Below are 20,150 nucleotides of genomic sequence, written 5' to 3'. Positions count from 1 at the left end.
ATTTGGGAAAAGGTTCTTTGTAGATGTAATTAAACCAAGGATCTTGAGACGAGATCATACGGGATCATCCAGAGGGCTCTAAATCCAATGACAAGTGTCCTTATAAAACACAGAAGAGGAGAAGAAAGAGAGAACGACAGGTGAAGACAGACACATTGATTGGAGTGATGCCTTCACAAGCCAAGGAATGCCTGGAACCACCAGAAGCTGGAAGACGAAAGCAAGAATTCTCCCCTCGTGCCTCCAGAGAGAGTATGACCCCGTCAAAACCTTGGTTCCAGAATTCTGGCCTCCAAAACCATGAAAGAAACAACTTCTGTTGTTTAAACCACCTAGATTGTGGCAATTTGTTATGGCAGCCCTAGGAAACTAATATATCCGTCATTCCCTTGGGCTGTTTGTAGAAATTAGTTTCCATCGCTTTGGTGTATAATAGTAGAACCATTTTTATCTTAGAAACTAAAGAGACAATTGCCTCAGGATCCTTACATGATATATACCATTTGAATTCTTTAAAATCAAAGTGCAAGTGCAAAATCTCTCAAGCTCTTTTAACAACTGACATTCAAATTACATGATTCTTCAAGAATGCTGTCTTACTCTAATAGTCAAAAACACCTCAGGTATAATCGTAAACTTTTTGAGATCATTGTACATTCACATGCAGCAGTAAGAAATAAAAGAGAGATCCGTGTACCCCCATCCAGTTTCCTCAAATGGCAACGTCTTGCAAAACTACAGTGCAAAGTACAACTGGGATACTGACATAGATACACTCCAACAATCTTATTCAGATTTCCCCAGTTTTAATTGTACTCATTTGTGTGTGTGTATTTAGTTTACGTAATTTGACCACCTGTGTTGGTTCATGTACACACCACCACAGTCAAGAAACAGAACTATTGCCACAAGGATCCTTCAAATTGCGCTTTTATAACCACACTCACCTCCTTTTGTGGTCCACCCCCAGCCTTATCCTTGAGGAAAACAAATTGGTGAATCTCAAGAGAATTATGCTGACTAGAAAAAAGCCAATCCCCAAAGGTTACATACTGTGTGATTCCACTTATATAACATTCTTGAAATGACAAAATTACAGAGACGGATAATGGTTAGTGGTTGCCAGAATGTGTGTATGCTCTTGAAAGTGAAATTTATTTAAAAGTTTTCAGGGAGCTCAAAGTTGTTCTATACAGCAAATTAATCTTTTCATTCAATAAAGATTTGGAGAAATCTTTTGTGTGTCTGACATTATTTTGATGCTGGGAATACTCCATCTCTACCTCAGGAAATGCACTAAGATACCAAGTGAGAAGACTAGTAGGTATACCACTGGTGATGGAGAGATGACAGCTCTGCTGGGCTGGATGGTGGCAAGCAGGCGAGGAGGCATGAGGTGTCAGCTCTTAATTAGCACAGGCTGTGTGCGAAGGATAGTACAGAAAATAAGTGAACAATAAAAGCCCGCAAAAATGAGTCCAAGTGTTTTAGAGAGTACTAAAATAAGACCATGCAGAGTTCCAGCACAAGTGGTAGCCTGAACTGATAAGCAGATCTTGCACCAAAGTTTTGTAGGCAGATCAAGTGGAAAGAGGGTGAGGGCATTTAAGAATTCTCTGGAACTATATATGGCAAATGAGTTTTTGTCTCCTATACTAAAAACTATACTAAGTGTTCTCCACTTCTAAAGAAAAGAAGAAAAAAAAAACTTCGGTGAGGTAGTTGTGGTAGTTCCCACTTGCAGGGAGGAAACTGGCTTGCACAGGCTGAGCAACTTGCCTGAGGTCCCTTAGCAAGTGGTAATAGATAGAGCCAGGATCTAAATTCATCTGTCTGACTCCAAATCCAACCAAACTGTCCCATCACAGGCCTTTCAATGAGTTAAAAAATTATGGGGTTAGGGAATGGCGTCTGGGAGGTAGGGAAGAGAAGGAGAATTTGGGAAGGCGAAATTATTTTGGAATCTATAGAAACTGAAGATTAAATTTCCCACTCCTGATTTTTTAAAGTGAAGTGAACAATTTCAATGGCTTTCGCTTCATGAATAGAGCTGGAAAATTTGACTATTGGATAGAAGTCTACAAAATACCAGATGCTATATTTGAGCAGAACTTCTCCGGGTAAATAAATTACACTTAAAAATATGTACCAAACCTCAGTGAGGCCACAGCAGTTCTACAAGAAACATTTCAAAATAAGAGTGCAAAAATGATCAGTTTAGGGACTCATCAATATTTGCTCATATTTAATCAGGATACAGTTTCAGAATAACTCAGATGTGGTACCTTTTACATGGGGGAGGGGGCAACACTGCAATAGAAAGTGACCTAAAATTGAAAATGAAGTTAACAAAACAAATTTGGATAGGTAGGCTGATTCCAATTCCATATCCAGGTCATGGACAGGCATATCCATATCAAGGACAGGCATTTTGCACATCGAGCCTTGCACAAATCATACAGCCTGCAAGATTTGGAAGTCAATGGCATTGTCTGGGATTCCATGTTTCCATCTAATTGCTCGGACAGGTGATATTGAAATTAATAATGTTATGGAAAAGGTTCAACAAATTTAAGAGAGTGTATAAAACTACATGAAAAGAGCACACAAAGATGGCAACCATGCCATCTGGAGTAGGTTTGGTTTTGTCTTGCCACTTGTATATTTCTTAGACCGGCTGTAACCACATGGGATTGTGGCCTTCTGGTGCGCTGCTGAATTATCTTTAGTGACCATGAAATCCACTAGAGAGCAGGTTTTGATGCAATACTAACAATTGGATGATATTTTGTTACCCATATTCCTAGGCTTTGCCTTTCAAAGCAAACAACGCATTTCAATTTAATGTAACCAGAGATCTTAATGTTTAATAAAAATACCACAGTCACAGTAAATCATTTTGTGCTTAGACTAAAGGGTTCCTATATTCAGTTCTTAATCAAGAACTGAAGTTACAGACTGAAGCAATTATGTTTTAGGAAAACACAAACTTTGTTCAGTTTTTGTTCAGTTGTTTCTTCTCACAGTTTTCTGGTGAACTTTTTTTTTTTTTAATGAGATGAGGAAAGAAGAGCTTTTAGATGACTTAATGTACGGCTGATTCATTCATTTACTTAGAATAATATGAATGTCAGGGGTGTAGTCACATTTTCCCATTTGCTCTTTGGCAGTAAAAGAAAAAGTATCTTTTCCCCAAGATCTGATAACTATGTATTTTAAAATATAGACTATGTATATATTATGTATAAGCAAGGAGTTTCTGTATGTGTCTGGGAGTGTGTGTGTGTGTGTGTGTGTCTGCACTGAGGGTGATCCATGGTTTCTGCATCTTTGCCTGGTATTACAAACAGGTAATATTGCCATATGAGACTTCAAAAAAGTATTTTTTAGATTATGATGCTGATGGAGAAAGGAAAGTGTCTTCAATAAATGATGCTGGGAAAACTGGGCAGCCATAAGCAAAAGAAGGAAGTTAGACCATTATCTTAGACTATATGCAAAAACTAACTCAAAATGGATCAAAGACTTGAATGTAAGACCAGAAACCATAAAACTCCTAGAAGAAAACATACACAGTAAGCTCTTTGACATCAGTTTTAGCAGTATCTTTCTCAATGTCATGTCGCCTCAGGGAAGGGAAACCAAAGAAATAAATAAAACAAATAAAAAACAAAAAATAAACAAATGGACTACAGAGAACTAAAATGGATTATGTCAAGCTTCTGCAGGGCAAAGGAAACTATCAACAAAATGAAAAGACAACCCACCAACTGGAAGAAAATATTTGAAAATCAGATATCCAAAAAGGGGTTAATATCCAAAATATATAAAGATTATGCTGCTGAGTCAGAAATTTTTCTAGGAAGTAATATTTTATAAGACAGAATAATAAACTATTCTGAAGAAACCACTAATAATCTTAATAATTGTTTATAATACACACTTGTACATAATTTCAGGGAAATGGGAGTTACTTTGTAGTCATGATTCCAAAATACACATTTCAGATGTGGGTTACCATATTCAGCATATCATTTAATATGATTTATAACCAAGACAAAACGCCAAATTTTCCCACACTGAAAGATGAAAAGATCTAACCAGAATCTCCTAGGGAGTAGAATCAAAAAGCTATCGTTAAAATAATCCAAATTTTTATGGTATCTAGAATTTTCTTGTATGTTGCTAGAAAAGCAGCAATGGATGGAAAGCGAGAGTCCTTCTTTATGCAATGATACATTTGTTATAATATGATCTCATTGTATCATATATATGTTTTATAGTAAATTAAATCACTTATTTTGTATAGACTGTGTGCTTATATATTAAATGTCATGAAATCTGTGGGCATATCAGCTTTTTAAACCACTATTTTGTTTATATAAGGTATTAAAAGTAGGAAAACTCATAGAAAGTAGGATGGTAGCTGCTACCGGCTAGAGGGACAGGGGAACGGGCAGGTATTGTTTAGTGGGTACAGAGTTCCCGTTTTTCAAAATGAAAAGAGTTCTGGGGGTGGATGCTAGTGCTGGTTGCACAACAATGTGAAGGTACTTAATGTTACTGGACTGTCCATTTAAAAACGGGTAAAATGGTAAAATTTATATTAAAATGGTAAACACATCAAAGGAAAGGAAAGGAGGGGAATTTAGGGGGAAGCATTTAGGCAAAGTCCAGCTGGCTCACTAGGCCAACACAGGCTGTGAAAAAGCCAAGGTGGGGAAATGTGGAGGCTACCGAGACGCGGAGGATGCATCCTGGCTCATGTGATGACTGGCCTGGCTCGGCAGGAAAGGAGGTTGTGGGAAGAAAGAAGTTAACGCCAGTGTCCCATGGCTTACAGCAACAGGCTGGACGAAGTTTGAGAGTTCTGAATGCACGTTGTTGTGAACCTTCTAAATGACAGTTTTCAAACCACAGCTGAGTGTGGCATTAAACCCGGTATAGGTCTGAAATTCCACGCTTTCACTCTTCTTTTTATTATTCTACCTCTGTTTTTGCCCCCTGCTATTCTTTTAAAACTACGCAAGTTTCCGGTTCTCTCTCTACAGGTTTGACTTTATAATCCAATATAAACATGCTTTAATATTTTAAAGTAACCCTACTCCCAGAGCAGGTCAACTTTTTTTTTTAACAAACTTTTTCCTCCACGTTTCAGTTATCTATGGCTATGCAAAAAAACTACCACAAAACTTAGCAACTTAAGACAGCAACAAACAATTGTTTCTCAAGAATCTGTGGGCTGGCTGGTCTTAACTAGGCAGTTCCCACTTGGTAATGTCTGGGTTTACGTATGTGGTGCATTCAGCCAGGAGCTTAGCCGGGGCTGAAACATGCAAGATGAGTTTCTTTATATGGTGACTGAATCCCAAGACAGTGAAAATGGAAGCTTCAAGACCCAAAAGCCACACAGCATCACTTCAGTTGCAAAGGGCAAAACAAGTCTAAAGGGCAAAACCAGTCTGAGGGGTAGCCTAAGAACAAGAGCAGGGAGTCCAGACTCCACCTCTTGATGGTAAAAGCGGCATGAAGTCACAGGAAAGGGAGGAAGTGCTGGCGGCCGTATTTGCAGGCAATCTGCTCCTCCATATACAGAAAACTGGTGCCAAATGGAATATTCTGCTTGAGAATGGGTCCAATTAAAATTTGGAGGCTTTTCATCAAGTTTTATATTTAGCAATATTATGTAATCCTTATATGGGAAATAGTATAATATAAGTCGTAGCTTTATACAAAACTCTGCACCCTTGAAATGAACTTTCCTTTTCAAGTACATACAAGGGATGGGCTGTGGGGCTGGGCATATGGGGCTGAATCTTGGTTCAGTCAGGTACTGACCACAGGATCTTGAGCAACTCTCCCTTTCCGTCTCACACTTTTCTCCTCTGAATTAAAGGATTGTTGTGAGGATTAAATGAGTCAATATACATAAAGTGCTTAAAAAGAGCCTGACACAGAGTAAATATATAATAAATATTGACTTTAAAAATATAAACGCTCATTATCTATCATTATGTAACAAAGCAATACCTGTTTGGATTAAGCCTGCTGGAGCTGCAAAGGTTTGCTCTCTGTAGTCTTACTAAACTTAATCATTAATCCTGATGACTTCTGCCTCCCCCACCTCTTGCCAAATAAAAAGGTAGGTGAAAAACCTGGTTGATTACGTCTTCTAAAGCAGTGATTTACCAACTTTTAAACACTGTAATCCATATTAAGAAATGTTACACTGTAACCCAGGACATTGTCACCCACACCTAATACTATACAAATGTTTCATGAAACAATACTTCACCTCAAGTTGTGCTATGAACTCACTTTTTAGTTCTATTCCATTTCAGTGAATCAACAACAACAAAAAGTCGGTTGTGACCTACTATTATTAATTTCATCACCTACTGAAGGGTTCTAAGCTATATATTATGGTCATTGGCTAATGGAATATTAAACATACTTTCAGCCTAGAAATTGTTTCAAGCATAGCGCTCTAGGCATATGGCATATGTCATTTCCACACAGGCCAATTCGATTATGCAGCAAAAAGCTCTTTCACAAATATGGCCTGACCTCCCTACTCAAGAGCCTTCGTAAATTCTTTCACTGGGACATGGGGAACTAGGGAGACATGGTGACAGTGAACGTTGTGGTTTTGGTACCTCGAAAAACAAAGTGCCTTGTTTGTTTGGAACTGGAAGGACTAGGCTGGAATTCCAACTTTACAACTTACTATCTTATATTTTTGAGTAAGTTATTTAAGCTCAGTGTTGGAGTCTTGGTTTTTTGATTTGTTAAAGTCATACACAAATAACATCTGTGAGCATTAAATAAGAACACACACCCAAAGCCCCAGCAAAAGGGTTTGGCACAAATAAGGCTCTCAGAATCCATTTGCTCCGTCCTCTACCATGCAACACAAACTCCAGAATTCATTGCTATGATCTCAGTTATGTTTTATATTTTTGGAAGAAAGCTAAGACTTGGTAGAATACTTACTATGGTCAAACCCTATTATTTCTTCAATGCAGTCTAATTTCTACAACCATGTATTGTCCCGCTATTCTACCTAAGAATAGTTAATAATGATAGTTAATAGTTATTAATTATTCTGGAATCTGGATCTGCATTATGAAACAATTTCGTGTCCTCAGGTTTTGTATAGTGAGATTTGGACTGACTTCTCAGTTATGAACAATCGTGGAAAAAATGCGAGTAGAGGAAAAAAACTTTTCTAACTCTTGTGTTGCTAAATAATTTAAACAAAAGCTATGTGCAAAATACAAGGACTAGTTTTCTCCTTGGGTCAGACGTTCAGCGTTGCCAACCTTCTAGGGCTCCGGACAGGTACTATTTTCACGATAGGTTAGCTAGCTGTTAAGGAGTCTAAAGAGAATTGCTCAAGATCGTTGATATGACCATCTCATAATCCTATCCGGTGGATTTCTAGAATGGGACTGGTTATTTGAAAATTTCTGCCTTTAAGGTCAGGATCATGAAAGTGTGTGTGAATGGGGGGAAGGAGGGAGTGACACGTCTCCTCTTCTCCTGGGTGCTACCCGGCGCCAGCCGCCAGTACTGCGGCTCCCACGTGGCAAATCCAGATTGCGCAGCGCGGAGCCGGGGGCGGCGGGCGGCACAGCCGAGCCCTCCCTCGGCTCTCGGGCCCTTCCCTTCGGCCGCCGGCCGGAGCGCCCGCTCGGTCCTCCACCGCCAGGGGGCGGGCGCGGCTTCCCGGCGGCGGGGGCCCATTGGTCACGGCGGGGAAGCGGGGGAGGAGGCCCGGCGGCGAGCTGGCTTCTTCCTGGCCACTCGCGGGGGTGAGGGGCAGCGGGAGGAGCCCGGGAGGAAGCGGAGGAGCGAGCGGGAGGCGGTGGCGACGGCTCCCGTCGGCCTCCGGCAGGACTGACGGCGGGGAGGCGGAGGGGAGGCCGGTGAGACGCACGGGGAGGCGAACGGAGCAGCGGCCGAGGGCGGGGAGGATGGAGGGAGGCTGCGAGCAGCCGGGTACCCACCTTCACCTTCATCCTTCGCTCCCTCCGCCACCACTGGCCGGGGGCGGGCCGAAGGGCGCGCCCAGGTCGCCGTGGCGCCTCTGGCCGCGGGGAGGGCGCGAGCTGGACCGGGGCGCCCAGAGCCCGGCAGGCCAGGGTCCCGGCCGCCGCCCCGGCGCGGGCATCCCTCTCCCGGCGTCCCCCGCCCCGGGATCGCAGCGGGCGGGGCGGCGCCTGCACCTGGCGCGCGGGCTGGGCGCCTCCCCGGGGGGCTGGCACCTGGGGCGCGCTGTCACTGCGGGGGCTGGCACCCGGGCGCGCGGTCGGAAACGTGGGCTGAGCGCTCTAGAGAGGCGAGGATGCAGCTGGATGTTGCATTTGAACTCTGTGGAGGGTCTCTTAGCTCTCATGTAAAGTTTTAGTGTCTCCCAAACTGGAGGTACTTTTTATTTTTAAAACCTATCCAGCCCATCAATGTTCTGTATCGTTGATGAATGTGCTATTCTTTCTATTTTTCCATCCGTTTCCTACTACCCTCACGCTTCTCCACCATGTGTGACCATTGGTGACCTTAGATCTAACTAATATGAGTTACGGGTTGGCGATTTGAGGTTGAGATCTGCAGCTGTGATTTTTTCTCTCATCGTTTAAAAAAACAAAATCATATAATGCAGATCTGCTATCTAGTTGACAGAACCTTTTCCTTTTCATTTAGTCAGAAATATATTGATAAAATGATACTAGATAATATTAGATTCCTTACTAAGGCATTGTGGTAAGTGCTTTTTATCTGCACATTTATTTCTCACAACCCTAAGAATAGGTCCTTTTATCTGTCTCTCCCAATTTTACAGATGAAAGTATGACTTCTCCTAGACGTTAAGTAAGGTTCATGCTGACATTGGATCCCAGACCCCTTAGCCCTTGACCACTTTGCAGGACTATTGGTGTACTGTCACGTTTTCCAAGTTTTGGAAAACATTATGTTGTCCATAGAGTGCATTTCAGAGTACAAAGGGATCTCCATTTAACTTAGAAAATAAAAGTTAATAACTTATTCCATTCAACAAGAAGTTGGCAGAATCAGCATCTGGTTTTAGTCGGATCATTAACAACCTCTTTCTAAAGGCTGTCAGCCTCTGGAGTTCTCTGGCTGTTTACTAATTAAGTCAGAGTTTTTTTCAGTTTTATACAGGTGTTAGAAGCTTTGTTGCACAAATTCTGTGTAATGTTTTCTCAGCTCATTACAGACTAGCGTTTCTTGATAGTAAGAAATAAAAAGTTTAAGGCAGTGATTCTCAATGTGGGGACCTCTCAGAATCACCCACAAATGGGGCTCTTTAAAAAGGACTTGGGCCAGATTCCCTCCAAATCCCCAGTGTACGGGGCTTCTGTTTAAAAGGGAGTCAAAATAAGACTGGGTTAAAGTGGCTTTCAAAATAAACTTAAGTGATGTTTTATTACAGTTAAAAAATTTTACTTTGGATTGCTACCTTAAGCCTTGCTAAGTAACTAATCTTTTCATAATGAAGATATGTTAAAAAGGAAAAGGTAACTGGAGAGTGGGTCAAAGGGCTAGGAGATTGTTGAATAGGTGGCAAGTTGTGTTCCCTGTGAGGGATCATAAGAGTTGTTGTGTTTTTTTTTTTTTTTTACCACGTATTTTAGGTATTCAAAAGTTTTTATATTCATTTAAAAATATGAGAGTGCCTACTATGTGCCAGTAATTATAGGGTGCTATGAATAAGACAGCCTGGACCCTCACAAAGCTACTTTGGTTTCTCTGAGGCCATGAGTGATTTTTATTTTTATTTATTTATTTTTTATGCCCATTTCTTAAAGCTGAAAGGTGCAATACCCAAGAAGCAAAAGGTTTTTGGTCTCAGGTCTCACAAAAATCCATCTAGCTCAGAGCTTGGTACAATAGTAGAAATTTTCCTTGAATTTAGTTCAGAAGGGTTCCTGTCCTTGGGATTAGATAATCTGGATTTTAAGCAATAATTCTGCCTTTAGTTACTTCATGAATGGCATTGACTAAATTAGTTCATGTCAGGCAATGCCTTATTTTCTCAATCTGACTGGGGAGATTGACCAGGATTCCCAAGATCTTTAAACTTTAAAATATTTGCCGGGGCCTGCCCTGTGGCTCAGTGGTGAAGCACGCACATTCCACTTCAGTGGCCTGGGGTTCGCTGGTTCAGATCCCGGGTGTGGATATGGCACCGCTTGGCAAGCCATGCTGTGGTAGGCGTCCCACATATAAAGTAGAGGAAGATGGGCATGGATGTTAGCTCAGGGCCAGTCTTCCTCAGCAAAAAAAGGAGGATTGGCAGCAGTTAGCTCAGGGCTAATCTTCCTCAAAAAAAAAAAAAAGGGTTTGGGGATTTTTATTCAGATTTTAAAAATACAGTCAGCAGACTTTCTCTCAGAAGAGGAAATTAACTGTTCCAGTACCTCTAAGTTTCCACCGTTATCCCGTCAGTATTCTTGCATTCTCTTCTTCATTGTCCTGTTCCATTTGATTGAAGCTATTCTTATATTACTTACATTTCCCTTTTTCTAATCTAGTTAATTTTTCATCTGCTTTTCACTGTGGTTTTTTCTTTTCAATTTCCTTTTTTTCAAAAATTTAATTCATACAACATAAAATTTACCATTTTAAAATACAATTCAGTGACATTTAGTACATTCGCAGTGTTGTGCCATCGTCACCTCTGTCTAGTTCTAAAACATTTTCTTCACCCCAAGAGGAAACTTCATATCTATTAGCAGTCATTCCTCTTCCCCTCGTTGCCACCCTCTGGCAACCACTAGTCCGCTTTCTGTTTCTGTCTCTATGGATTTACCTGTTCTTGGTATTCCATATAAATGGAGCCATACGTTGTGTGATCTTTTGTGTCTGGCTTCTTTCGCTTAGCATAATGTTTGTTGGTTCATCCATGATGTAACATGTATCAGTACTTCAGTCCTTTTTGTGGCTGAATAATATTCCATGTATGGATACATACCACATTTTCTTTAGTCACTCATCCATTGATGGACCCTGGTGAGTTTTTGTGTGCTAGTGAGAAAAAGTTGTATGGACATGTATAGCAATGAGTCTGAATTGATTTTCGTAATAAGTTCTACAAGGCTTATTAAGGCAGTATCATGGTTTCAGGTCTACTACCTATCAATCCCATCTATCATCAGTTAAGTGATCATTAAATGTGTTTTGAAGGGTCTGTGGTCAACAAAAATGAATTTTTCCATTGATTCAGAAATTTTTACCCTGGAAGCTTTCTTAGTACCTATTCTTTGCAAATGGCTGCTAACTTGCATTTTTGTTTTTGTGGTAGCAGTGGTATGCTATCCAGGGCCCTTGGGCAGATGGAACCACTCTGCTCTTCCTTCTACACTTAGAAAGTTTGACAGAATTATGTCTGCCCTGGTGCAGTTAAGTTCTGCAGGCTGGTGAAAGGCAGTATTAGTGGAGTGGATATGTAGGGGACTTAAACATTTATTCAGCATAGGAACTTGTAACTTCTCATATGATACAATGTAAAATAGTTACATGAGATGAGGATAGTTATATTCTATGTAAATTTGTGTCTTTCTCTAATCTTTGTAGCCATGTATGAACTAGACTCTTCTTTACCCTACTTCTGTTCAAGTTCTTAAAATATATTTCATTTTATTTTTACCATTGTTCTCAACATTGTCTATTTCTTTTCTTTCTTTTCTTTCCTTTCTATCTTTCCATCCGTCCATCCTCCATTTGTCCTTCTTTCTCCTGGATGGTATAGTGTAGGATTAAGATAGTTTAAGTTACAACTATTTAATTAACAATTGTAGAACTCTGAAGGAGCGGGCAGAACCAAATGCCATTTTACCTTGTTTTCTATTGGGTATGTTTGTGCTCTCAGTTACAGAAATCTGATTACCATTTCATTTCTTCAACTGGATTACAACTTTTAAAGCAAAATTCTGCTTTTTAGATGAGGAAAAACTGCAAGAAAACATTGGGTAATTTTAAATCTCGCACTCTTGTAACCATTGCAAACAGGAGTTCTCTCTGCTCTGCTCCTCCGCACATTATTTCCAGATTTATTCACTGCCCACCTCTCCCTCCACGCCTCCACAGGAGACCTGGCCCAGAGTCAGGCTGATTTCCATGCATTGTTAAGAAAAGAATGAAAATTCTTGTCATATGAATTTTACCTGTGGGCTTTTCCGGCCCAGATCTGGCTGGCTCTTTCTTCCCCGCTAAACTTCTCTGTGTTTGGATTGGTGTACTGTAGATCTCAGATGCTCAGATCTGAGCAGGAATGAGAATCACCTGGGGAGCTCCTTAAACATGTGGCCGTTTTCATCCTCACTCCTAGGGATTTTGGGCTCAGGAATTTGCATTTTAAAAAGGCCACCAGTAATTGAAGTGTCCGTGCTGTGAGTTACACGGTAGCTAGGGCTTCAAAGAACCAGATATGATGTTTCACTGAATCTAAGATGTATGTAAGGTACACCATTATTTTATATACTGCTGAGGAAAAAAAATATGATTGTAAGTGTTGGGGAGGAAGACAATTTCTCTACCCACTCTAGGTCCTTCTGGCTGAATTAAGAATTACATTGACATGAGACAGAATAACAGGAGAAAATCAAGCAAAGCTTTATAACATGTATACATGGGAGAAACCCCGGGAAAACTGAGCAACTCATCAGAAGCTGCCTCCTTAAATACCATCTTTAGCTAAAGACAAAGGAGGATGTTGGGGTTAGTAGTTTGGGACTCCAAGGAGGTGGAGGGCAATTTATATGGAGATGGAAATGTCAATAGATCAACTGCAGACTATGTGACCTGAGAGACATGTTTTACGTAACATTACAGTTATCTTATGTTATTAGTTCCTTCCTGGAACAGGCCCTTCTGCTTTAAATTCTTCTAGGCAGTTGTGGGGATGGGGGGTGGGGGGAGGGTGTCAAAGTTTTTTCCCGAGTCTTTTGTTCTTACAAATAGTCAAGCCAAAGAGGCACATTTTGGGGTGGCCAATTCTGATCCCCCTCATAAGCCTCATACCAATTTAAGAGGTGTTAAAATAAGGGTAGTGTGCACCTTAGGATCAATGAAATAGAATGTTAGGTGCCTGATGAACAACAGGCCCCTCTTATTATGGTAAGGGATTGTTATGAAGCATAGAAGCTATGAGATAAAAGAATTATAATGCAACATTTCTTCAGACCTTTTACCATGTAAAATACTTGTTTGTAATAGAGTTTAATATAAGGTGTCCTTACTTGACATTTATTGGTAACGAAGATTTAACTGATGACTTTGCTCTAAAATGCACCTTCGCTGTATTGTAGGGTGTCATGCGCTTCAATGTGGCCCTGTTATTATCTTCATCCTACCCATTTCCAGTCATTTACATGTTGATAGTTCAGTTCAGAAGTCTTATTTCCAGCTTCTTTGTACTTCAGTGATTTCCATTTTGTAATTAACAGTCCATCGAAATATTTACTTAATGTCATGTCAACATCAGATGTGGCTTGATCATTTGATTTCTGTCATTTTTTTTAAGCTCCTTTTTCTCTGTTAGAGAGTCCATAACCCTCATGAGTGCCAGCTAGCTGATTATATGCATATACATGAGCCACCTGCTGTCCTATATTGAGTGGTTTTGGGATATAGTGGCAATAGTCAGGTTAAGCACCAAACCTGTGTCAGTTAACCTATGCTCTGGCTCCCAACTCAGAAATAAATGCCATTGGGTAGTGAAGGAGAGGATGCTGTAGGTTAGACAAAATCTTCCCCCACAGGAGCACTCAGTGACGAGCGACCCCGCCTGCTTAGTGGTATCATCTTAGAAAATGACACATCTTTTTCTGGAAAAAATTGCTTAGCTATGTTAGATTTGGGAGGGCAAGCAGAAGACGTGTCTATTTAGTTTTTAATCTCTTGAAGTATTTACAGAAAACATGGTTAAATGCTTGTTGATCAGCTGAAATATTTCAGGAATCTGATGTCTCAAATTTCTGAAGAGGAAAGAACTTTCCATCTCTTTAGCTCAGTCACACGGAAGGAGTTGTACCATGGAATTCTTAACGTTGAGATGAATCATGTTGAAATGCTTTTGCTCTCAGAATATAGTGTGTGTGATCTGTCAGGCTTGGCCACTTCTCCGTCCACCAGGTCATTGGGGCAAAGTTGGTCTTGGTAGGGCGCTTGCGCGATTTAGCAGGGCGGCTTCACTAACCGGTTTGTAACTGGAGAGACAAGTTGGTATTATAGTTTTATTTTATCATTTTTTATTCTTTTTTTTTTATAGATTGGCCCTGAGTTAACATCTGTTGCCAATCTTCTTTTTCTTCTTCCTCTTCTCCCCAAAGCCCCCTGGTACATTCTAGTATATTCTAGTTGTAGGTCCTTCTGGTTCTGCTATGCGGGATGCCACCTCAGCATGGCTTGATGAGTGGTGCTAGGTCCGCGTCCAGGATCTGAACCAGCAAACCTGGGCCACCAAAGTGGAGTGCGTGGAATTTTAACCACTCGGCCATGGGGCCAGCCCCTAATCCTCTTTTAAATGTAATTTCAGTATAATACTATTAAGAAAATAAAAACCATATGTTACTACTTCGGATAACTTAAAAATCCAGGCATAGAGCATCCATATCCCTCTCTTCCCAAGGTTTTCAGTAGACATTAACATTTTGTTCTAAAAGATTTATTTATCGGTTTTGTTGAACCATTTAAAAGTTTTTGGTCTATTGCTTTGTAATCTCACCTTTTTGAAGGTCATTTTGCAGAAAGAGTGGATACATTTATGTTTTTCTCAGTGATTTTTTAAAAAAGTGGTTATTCTTAGCATTATGGATTTCGTACAGATCTCCTTTCACCTTCCCAAAATGAAGAAAATACTTTCTGCTCTTTTTTTTTTTTTGAGTCAAAGTGTAAGATTAGTTTGGTCATTTAAAAACCTGGAGTAGTTTTTTGGTTGTTAGGTAGTCATATAAAAAATTTCCCTTTGGTCTTTATCAGGTCATATTTTAAAAAGTATATGACGTGTGTTAAAATGGTAGATTTTTTAAAAATCCATTTTCTATGATTCAGTATCAGAATCTCCTACTAGCACTAAAATACTTTCTCAAGTTAGCAAATGGATTTTTTCTTTTAAGCATTAAGTGTTAATAATACCAAATTCTGTTATATTCACAATATAATATGATAGCAGCTCAGATATCAGACTAAGTTTTTAAATGTTAAGATTCTTTCAAATGAATGCACTCTACTCACCTGAAACTTATCCAGCCTGACAGAGCTGTTTGTATGGAAGCATGTGCGTGAGACAGGGTGCTAGATAGCAAACTGCATCTACTATAGTGATAACTTTATTAAAACAAGGGCTTTTTATAGCTAAATATTTGCAACTTTAAAAGTTGATCAAACATCAGATGTAAAGTTACTCACCCACTTTTTAAGCCAATCACAAAAATACTTTTGAACACCTACATAAAGACAACAGTAGTGTCAGTTTCTCCTCACCAACATAATTTTACAGTTAATAAAATAAAATGGGATATAATAATAAGATTAATTATTTTTATCCCTGTTTTCTTTCTTTTCTTTTTTTTTTTTTTTTTTACTGAGGAAGATTTACCCTCAGCTAACATCTGTGCCTGTCATCCTCTATTTTGTATGTGGCACACTGCCACAGCATGGCCACTGATTGATGAATGGTATAGGTCTGCACCTGGGAACTAAACCCAGGCTGCTGAAGTGGAGTGCGCTGAACTTAACCACTAGGCTGTGGGGCCAGCCTCTATCCCTTTCTTTATATGTCCTGAGATTGCTTTGGAAAACATTCTAGAGCTGAGATTTTATTCCCATCTTTGCTATAGAAGGACAGCTTCATCTATAAGAAGAGAAGAATTTTTCCCTTCCTTTTGAAGAAGGTCTATTATGTTGTTTCTTGTGGAGTCTATGCTTTTTTCATGGAGAGCAGTTGATTATGAAAATGTATAAAACACAGAATTTAGGGTTGTTTGATCTGTCCTACTTCCCTAGTAGTACTTGTAAGAGGACCAATAGGAGCCTTGTGGGAGTTGTATATCCTGCAAATAACCCTCTAAGAAATGTTAGAATATTAGGGTGTGATCAGGAAAGTTTTTATTCCTTTATTTTGAAAGTTGTTTTTTTTTACTTTAATTTTTGGTTTTTTATTCCTCCATCTCAGGTTGGCAAATTACCACCCACAAGCCTATATGGCCCACAAGCCAAAATTGGTTTTTACATTTTTAACTGTTTGGAAAAAAATTTTTTAAATCATATTTTGTAATGTGAAAGTTTTTTGAAATTCACATTTCAGTGTCCATAAATAAAGTTTTCTTATAACACAACCGGGCCCATTTGTTTACATATTGTCTGTGACTGCTTTCCAGCTACAACTGCGGAACGTAGTCGTTGCAATAGAGACTGTAGTCCACAAAGCCTAAAATATTTACCACCTGGCCCTTTTACAGACAAAGTTTGCCAACACTTGCTCTATTTTATTCGCATAACTGCAGGTATTTTTTGCAAATAATTTTTTTAGTAACATACTTTTATTTGTAAACAGAAAATCAGAGTAAGTTACCCTACCCTGGTGACCTCTAGCATCCCTTTGATTTCAGTATTCTCTCTTTAACTGCTCTGGGACTGAACATTTAATCTTGTACATTCTGATTTGGGGGGTTCGGGGAGGGTCCTGTATTAGTCTGGGTTCTCCAGGGGAACAGAATCAGTAGAAATATTGTAAGGAATTGGCTCATATGGTTGTGGAGGCTGAGAAATCCCAGGATCTGCCGTGGGCAAGCAGGAGACCCAGGAGCGCCAATGATGTAGTTCCAATCCAAGTCCAAAGGCCTAAGAGCCAGGAGAGCTGATGGCGTAAGTTTCGGTCCAAGTCTGAAGGCAGGTGAAGACTGATGTCGCAGCTCAAAGATAATAGACAGAGTGAATTCTCCCTGCTCAGCGTTTTTTGTTCTCTTCAGGCCTCCGACAGGTTGAATGATGTCCACTGACATCGGGAAGGGCACACTGCTTTACTGAAATGTTAATCTCATCCAGAATTACCGTCACAGCACACCCAGAATAATGTTTAACCAAATAGCTGGGCACTTGATGTCCCAGTCAAGTTGACACATATGATTAACTATCACTGTGCCCAAGTGTACTTTGAGTCTATCTGCTGGCTCTTTGACCTTTTTTTCTAGTCCTGGTGAAATGCCCCAGTTCACACGAATATTAGAATCATCTGAATTTCACTCAGTTGATTCATTTAAAATTGCATTTGGCCACCACTGAGTTAAAGCTGGATTGAATTGGATGATAGTTTCTTTGTATTTGTGGAGTATAATTTGTAGTATTTTTTTCTGGTTTAATTAAGTGACTGTTGTTTGTTAATATTAAATACGTCAATGGGTGTGTTTGTATGCTTCATTTTCTTGTGTCTTTTTTCTAATTCACAAGTTTAGTCATTTTGACAAACTGTCAGATCTCTGGGGTGGTTAGTTGGCAGCAGAGATTAGCAATTCCCAGAGCAATTTGCAAAAGCCAGATTCAATGGCATGGCATTTTGTCAACAAGCTTCTTAGAGTATGTCTGTGAGCTGCTGGGGTGAAAGGGAGTGGGTTGTTTGCAGTATCAGCTCCTTACTTACCCTTCATATGACCTTAGACAAATCCCTTGACCTCGTCTATAAGCCAGCGTAATACCCACTCCAAATAGAGGCCTGTTAGGAAGATTACATAAGGTAAGACTGTGTGTGAATTGCTCTGCTGTACGCATTGTTGCCTAGTTTATGTTAACTGGCAAGACCTTCCCTTCCTGGTAAAGAATTGTTTTTATGGCTTGTTTTGTTGATAGAGAACGGTATTCTTGTAATTCACTTGATGTAGGTCAAGTCCACTTCTCAAGGAAAGAATGAAAGTATCATTTGACCTGTGTTTTTATCTGTTATTCCTGAAGTTGATTGATTCTAGGATGATACCTATTTATTCAGGCCTGATTTCAACAAAACTTAACTAAATTAGACCAAAGTAGATATTGGGCTAAAGGAAATGTCTAAGTTACAAGACATTCAAAGAAATCCAGTAGGTCAATCTGAGATCCTAGTTTTAGGCTCTCTTCTTGTCTAGATTGCATACTTACTTAGTGTTTATCCAGAATAGTCTTTCATTGCCCAGGGGCGTCATGGTGGCCCTCCTTGCAGTAGACTCTCAGATGGTTGTGCAATTTACATATTAGCAACCTGATTTTGTTCAGTTATTACATTGAAGCTTGTTATTTTGATCTATGCTACACTTTTCGGTACAAATGTATTTCACAAATGTACTGTCGGGGTTTCCGTTTTTTTTGTTTTAATTGGTCCTAAAAATGTTCTCTTCCTACCACCAATATTCTAGTTTTGGTAAGTGGCTCTAATTTCTGTATCTCTACCTTTTAATGAATGTATTAAAATTATAAATTCTTTCACCTGTTGCCTCTGGATTAAAGAACTCTGAAGTTCTAGTGGAGGCCTTTTTACCCTGTTGCTGTCGGGTTCATTTTCTCTGGACCTGTTCTATCCCCACTTGAGTGTTGGAGGTTCAGCTTGAGGTTTATACCAGATTCCATTAAGTTTTTGCTTTGTTCCCACTGAGATTATATGTAATGATTTTCTTTGTTTTTAAATGTCCTCCTAAGAAGACAAATTAGGAATTAATTGGAATTAGCACACTGTGAACAGATGCTCTCAACCATATTCAATAGTCTTTCTTTATGCTGATTTACACTCTTGCATCATTAATTTGCTTCTTAAGTGACCTAACTAAAAAATGTGTTATGAGTGAGATTTGATGAGATTTTTTTTTAAGTTCAATTGACTTTTTCTTTTTTTGCAGGGAAAGATTTGCCCTAAGCTAACATCTGTCACCAGTCTTCCTCCTTTTTTCTTCCCTTTTCCCCCCAAAGCCCCAGTAGATAGTTGAGTATAGTTGTACGTTCTTCTATGTGAGCCACCACCATAGCACGGCTACTAACAGACAAGTGGTGTGGTTCCACACCTGGGAACTGAACCCAGCTGCTGAAGCAGAGCATGCTGAACTTTAACTGCCAAGCCTTCACAGCTGGCTCGAGATTTGATGAAATTTTAATTTAGAGATTTTACTAAATGTTATTTGAGAAATTTTAATGAAAAACATTTATATTCAGCCAGACTATGCTAGTTGCTTATATTGTGGTCTTACTAGTGCTAAATTTAGAAGGAGGCTTGTTGGCAGGTACAAACGGGTGGGAGATGTATGAGGCAGTGACTGTAATTGTACAGGTGTGGCCTCAGCAGGTAATGGAAACAGTGAAATAGAACAGCAAGTGTCTGCCCAACTGCTTATCACACTTTCAGAGAAATTTTCCTAGACCACACACAGATAAGAGTGAAGTTATTTTGGAATATTAGCTGGGAGGAAAGGCATATGTGTGTCCTGAATGTAGTGTTCAGTTTTGCTGGAAGTCAAAGGAAGATTTATAACCAGTTGGGGTTTTCATTTGAAAAGCCAAGAATTTTTTTTTTTCTGTTTTAATGTGATGGTTTGTGGATACTTCAGTATTTCTTATTTGCTTTAAGTATTGTCCCAGCCTGTGGCTAAGTAGTTAGTTTGACTAGATATTTAATATTGACTTTTCCTGTTATGTGGAAGGTGTTCAGATAACTAAGAAAGGAAAAGAAATCAATAATGCTCATTTCAGTGTTAGGTTAAGTGTTGATGTTGTCTTCAGCGTAGATTGGACAGAAGCAAGGGAGTTAGCATAAGAGCATTGGTCCTTTGGGTGCTCACCACCTCCACCCCCACCCCTGCTTCTTCCCTCTTGATGGGTGAGAAAACTGGATGTCTCACTTCTTTTCAGTGTCCTTCATGGCTGTGTCATTTGTATTTGCAGCATTCTTTGATTTACTAGATCAGATATCAAGACTGAAACATCAGTATCAAAATCCAGTCTAAAATAAAGCAATATGCATTTTTGATTAATGTAATTCATTAATCAAAATTTTCTGTTGAATTCCTTTCCTGTACAATAGGTTGAGTAGACTGTGGAAACTGTCTAGCTAAACTTGGGCATGAATTTCCTGTCAAACTCATTTACTTGCTTTTCCATTTTCTTTTCCATTT

General features: G+C 39.6%; 1 protein-coding gene across 1 annotated transcript in view; it reads left to right on the top strand.

Moving 5' to 3' along the window:
• Nucleotides 1–7,645: 7,645 nt before the first annotated feature.
• Nucleotides 7,646–20,150, top strand: part of FAM3C (FAM3 metabolism regulating signaling molecule C) — a 49,104-nt gene continuing 36,599 nt past the window's right edge. The window contains exon 1 of the mRNA XM_070616432.1: nt 7,646–7,928. The gene's annotated coding sequence lies outside the window, so the exon portion shown is untranslated. The remainder of the gene's footprint in view (nt 7,929–20,150) is intronic.

Source organism: Equus przewalskii, chromosome 4, assembly GCF_037783145.1.
Source record: "Equus przewalskii isolate Varuska chromosome 4, EquPr2, whole genome shotgun sequence".
Classification (NCBI taxonomy): Eukaryota; Metazoa; Chordata; class Mammalia; order Perissodactyla; family Equidae; genus Equus; species Equus przewalskii.
Note: the sequence above shows the minus strand (reverse complement) of the source record. Positions and strands in the feature narration are given on the sequence as shown.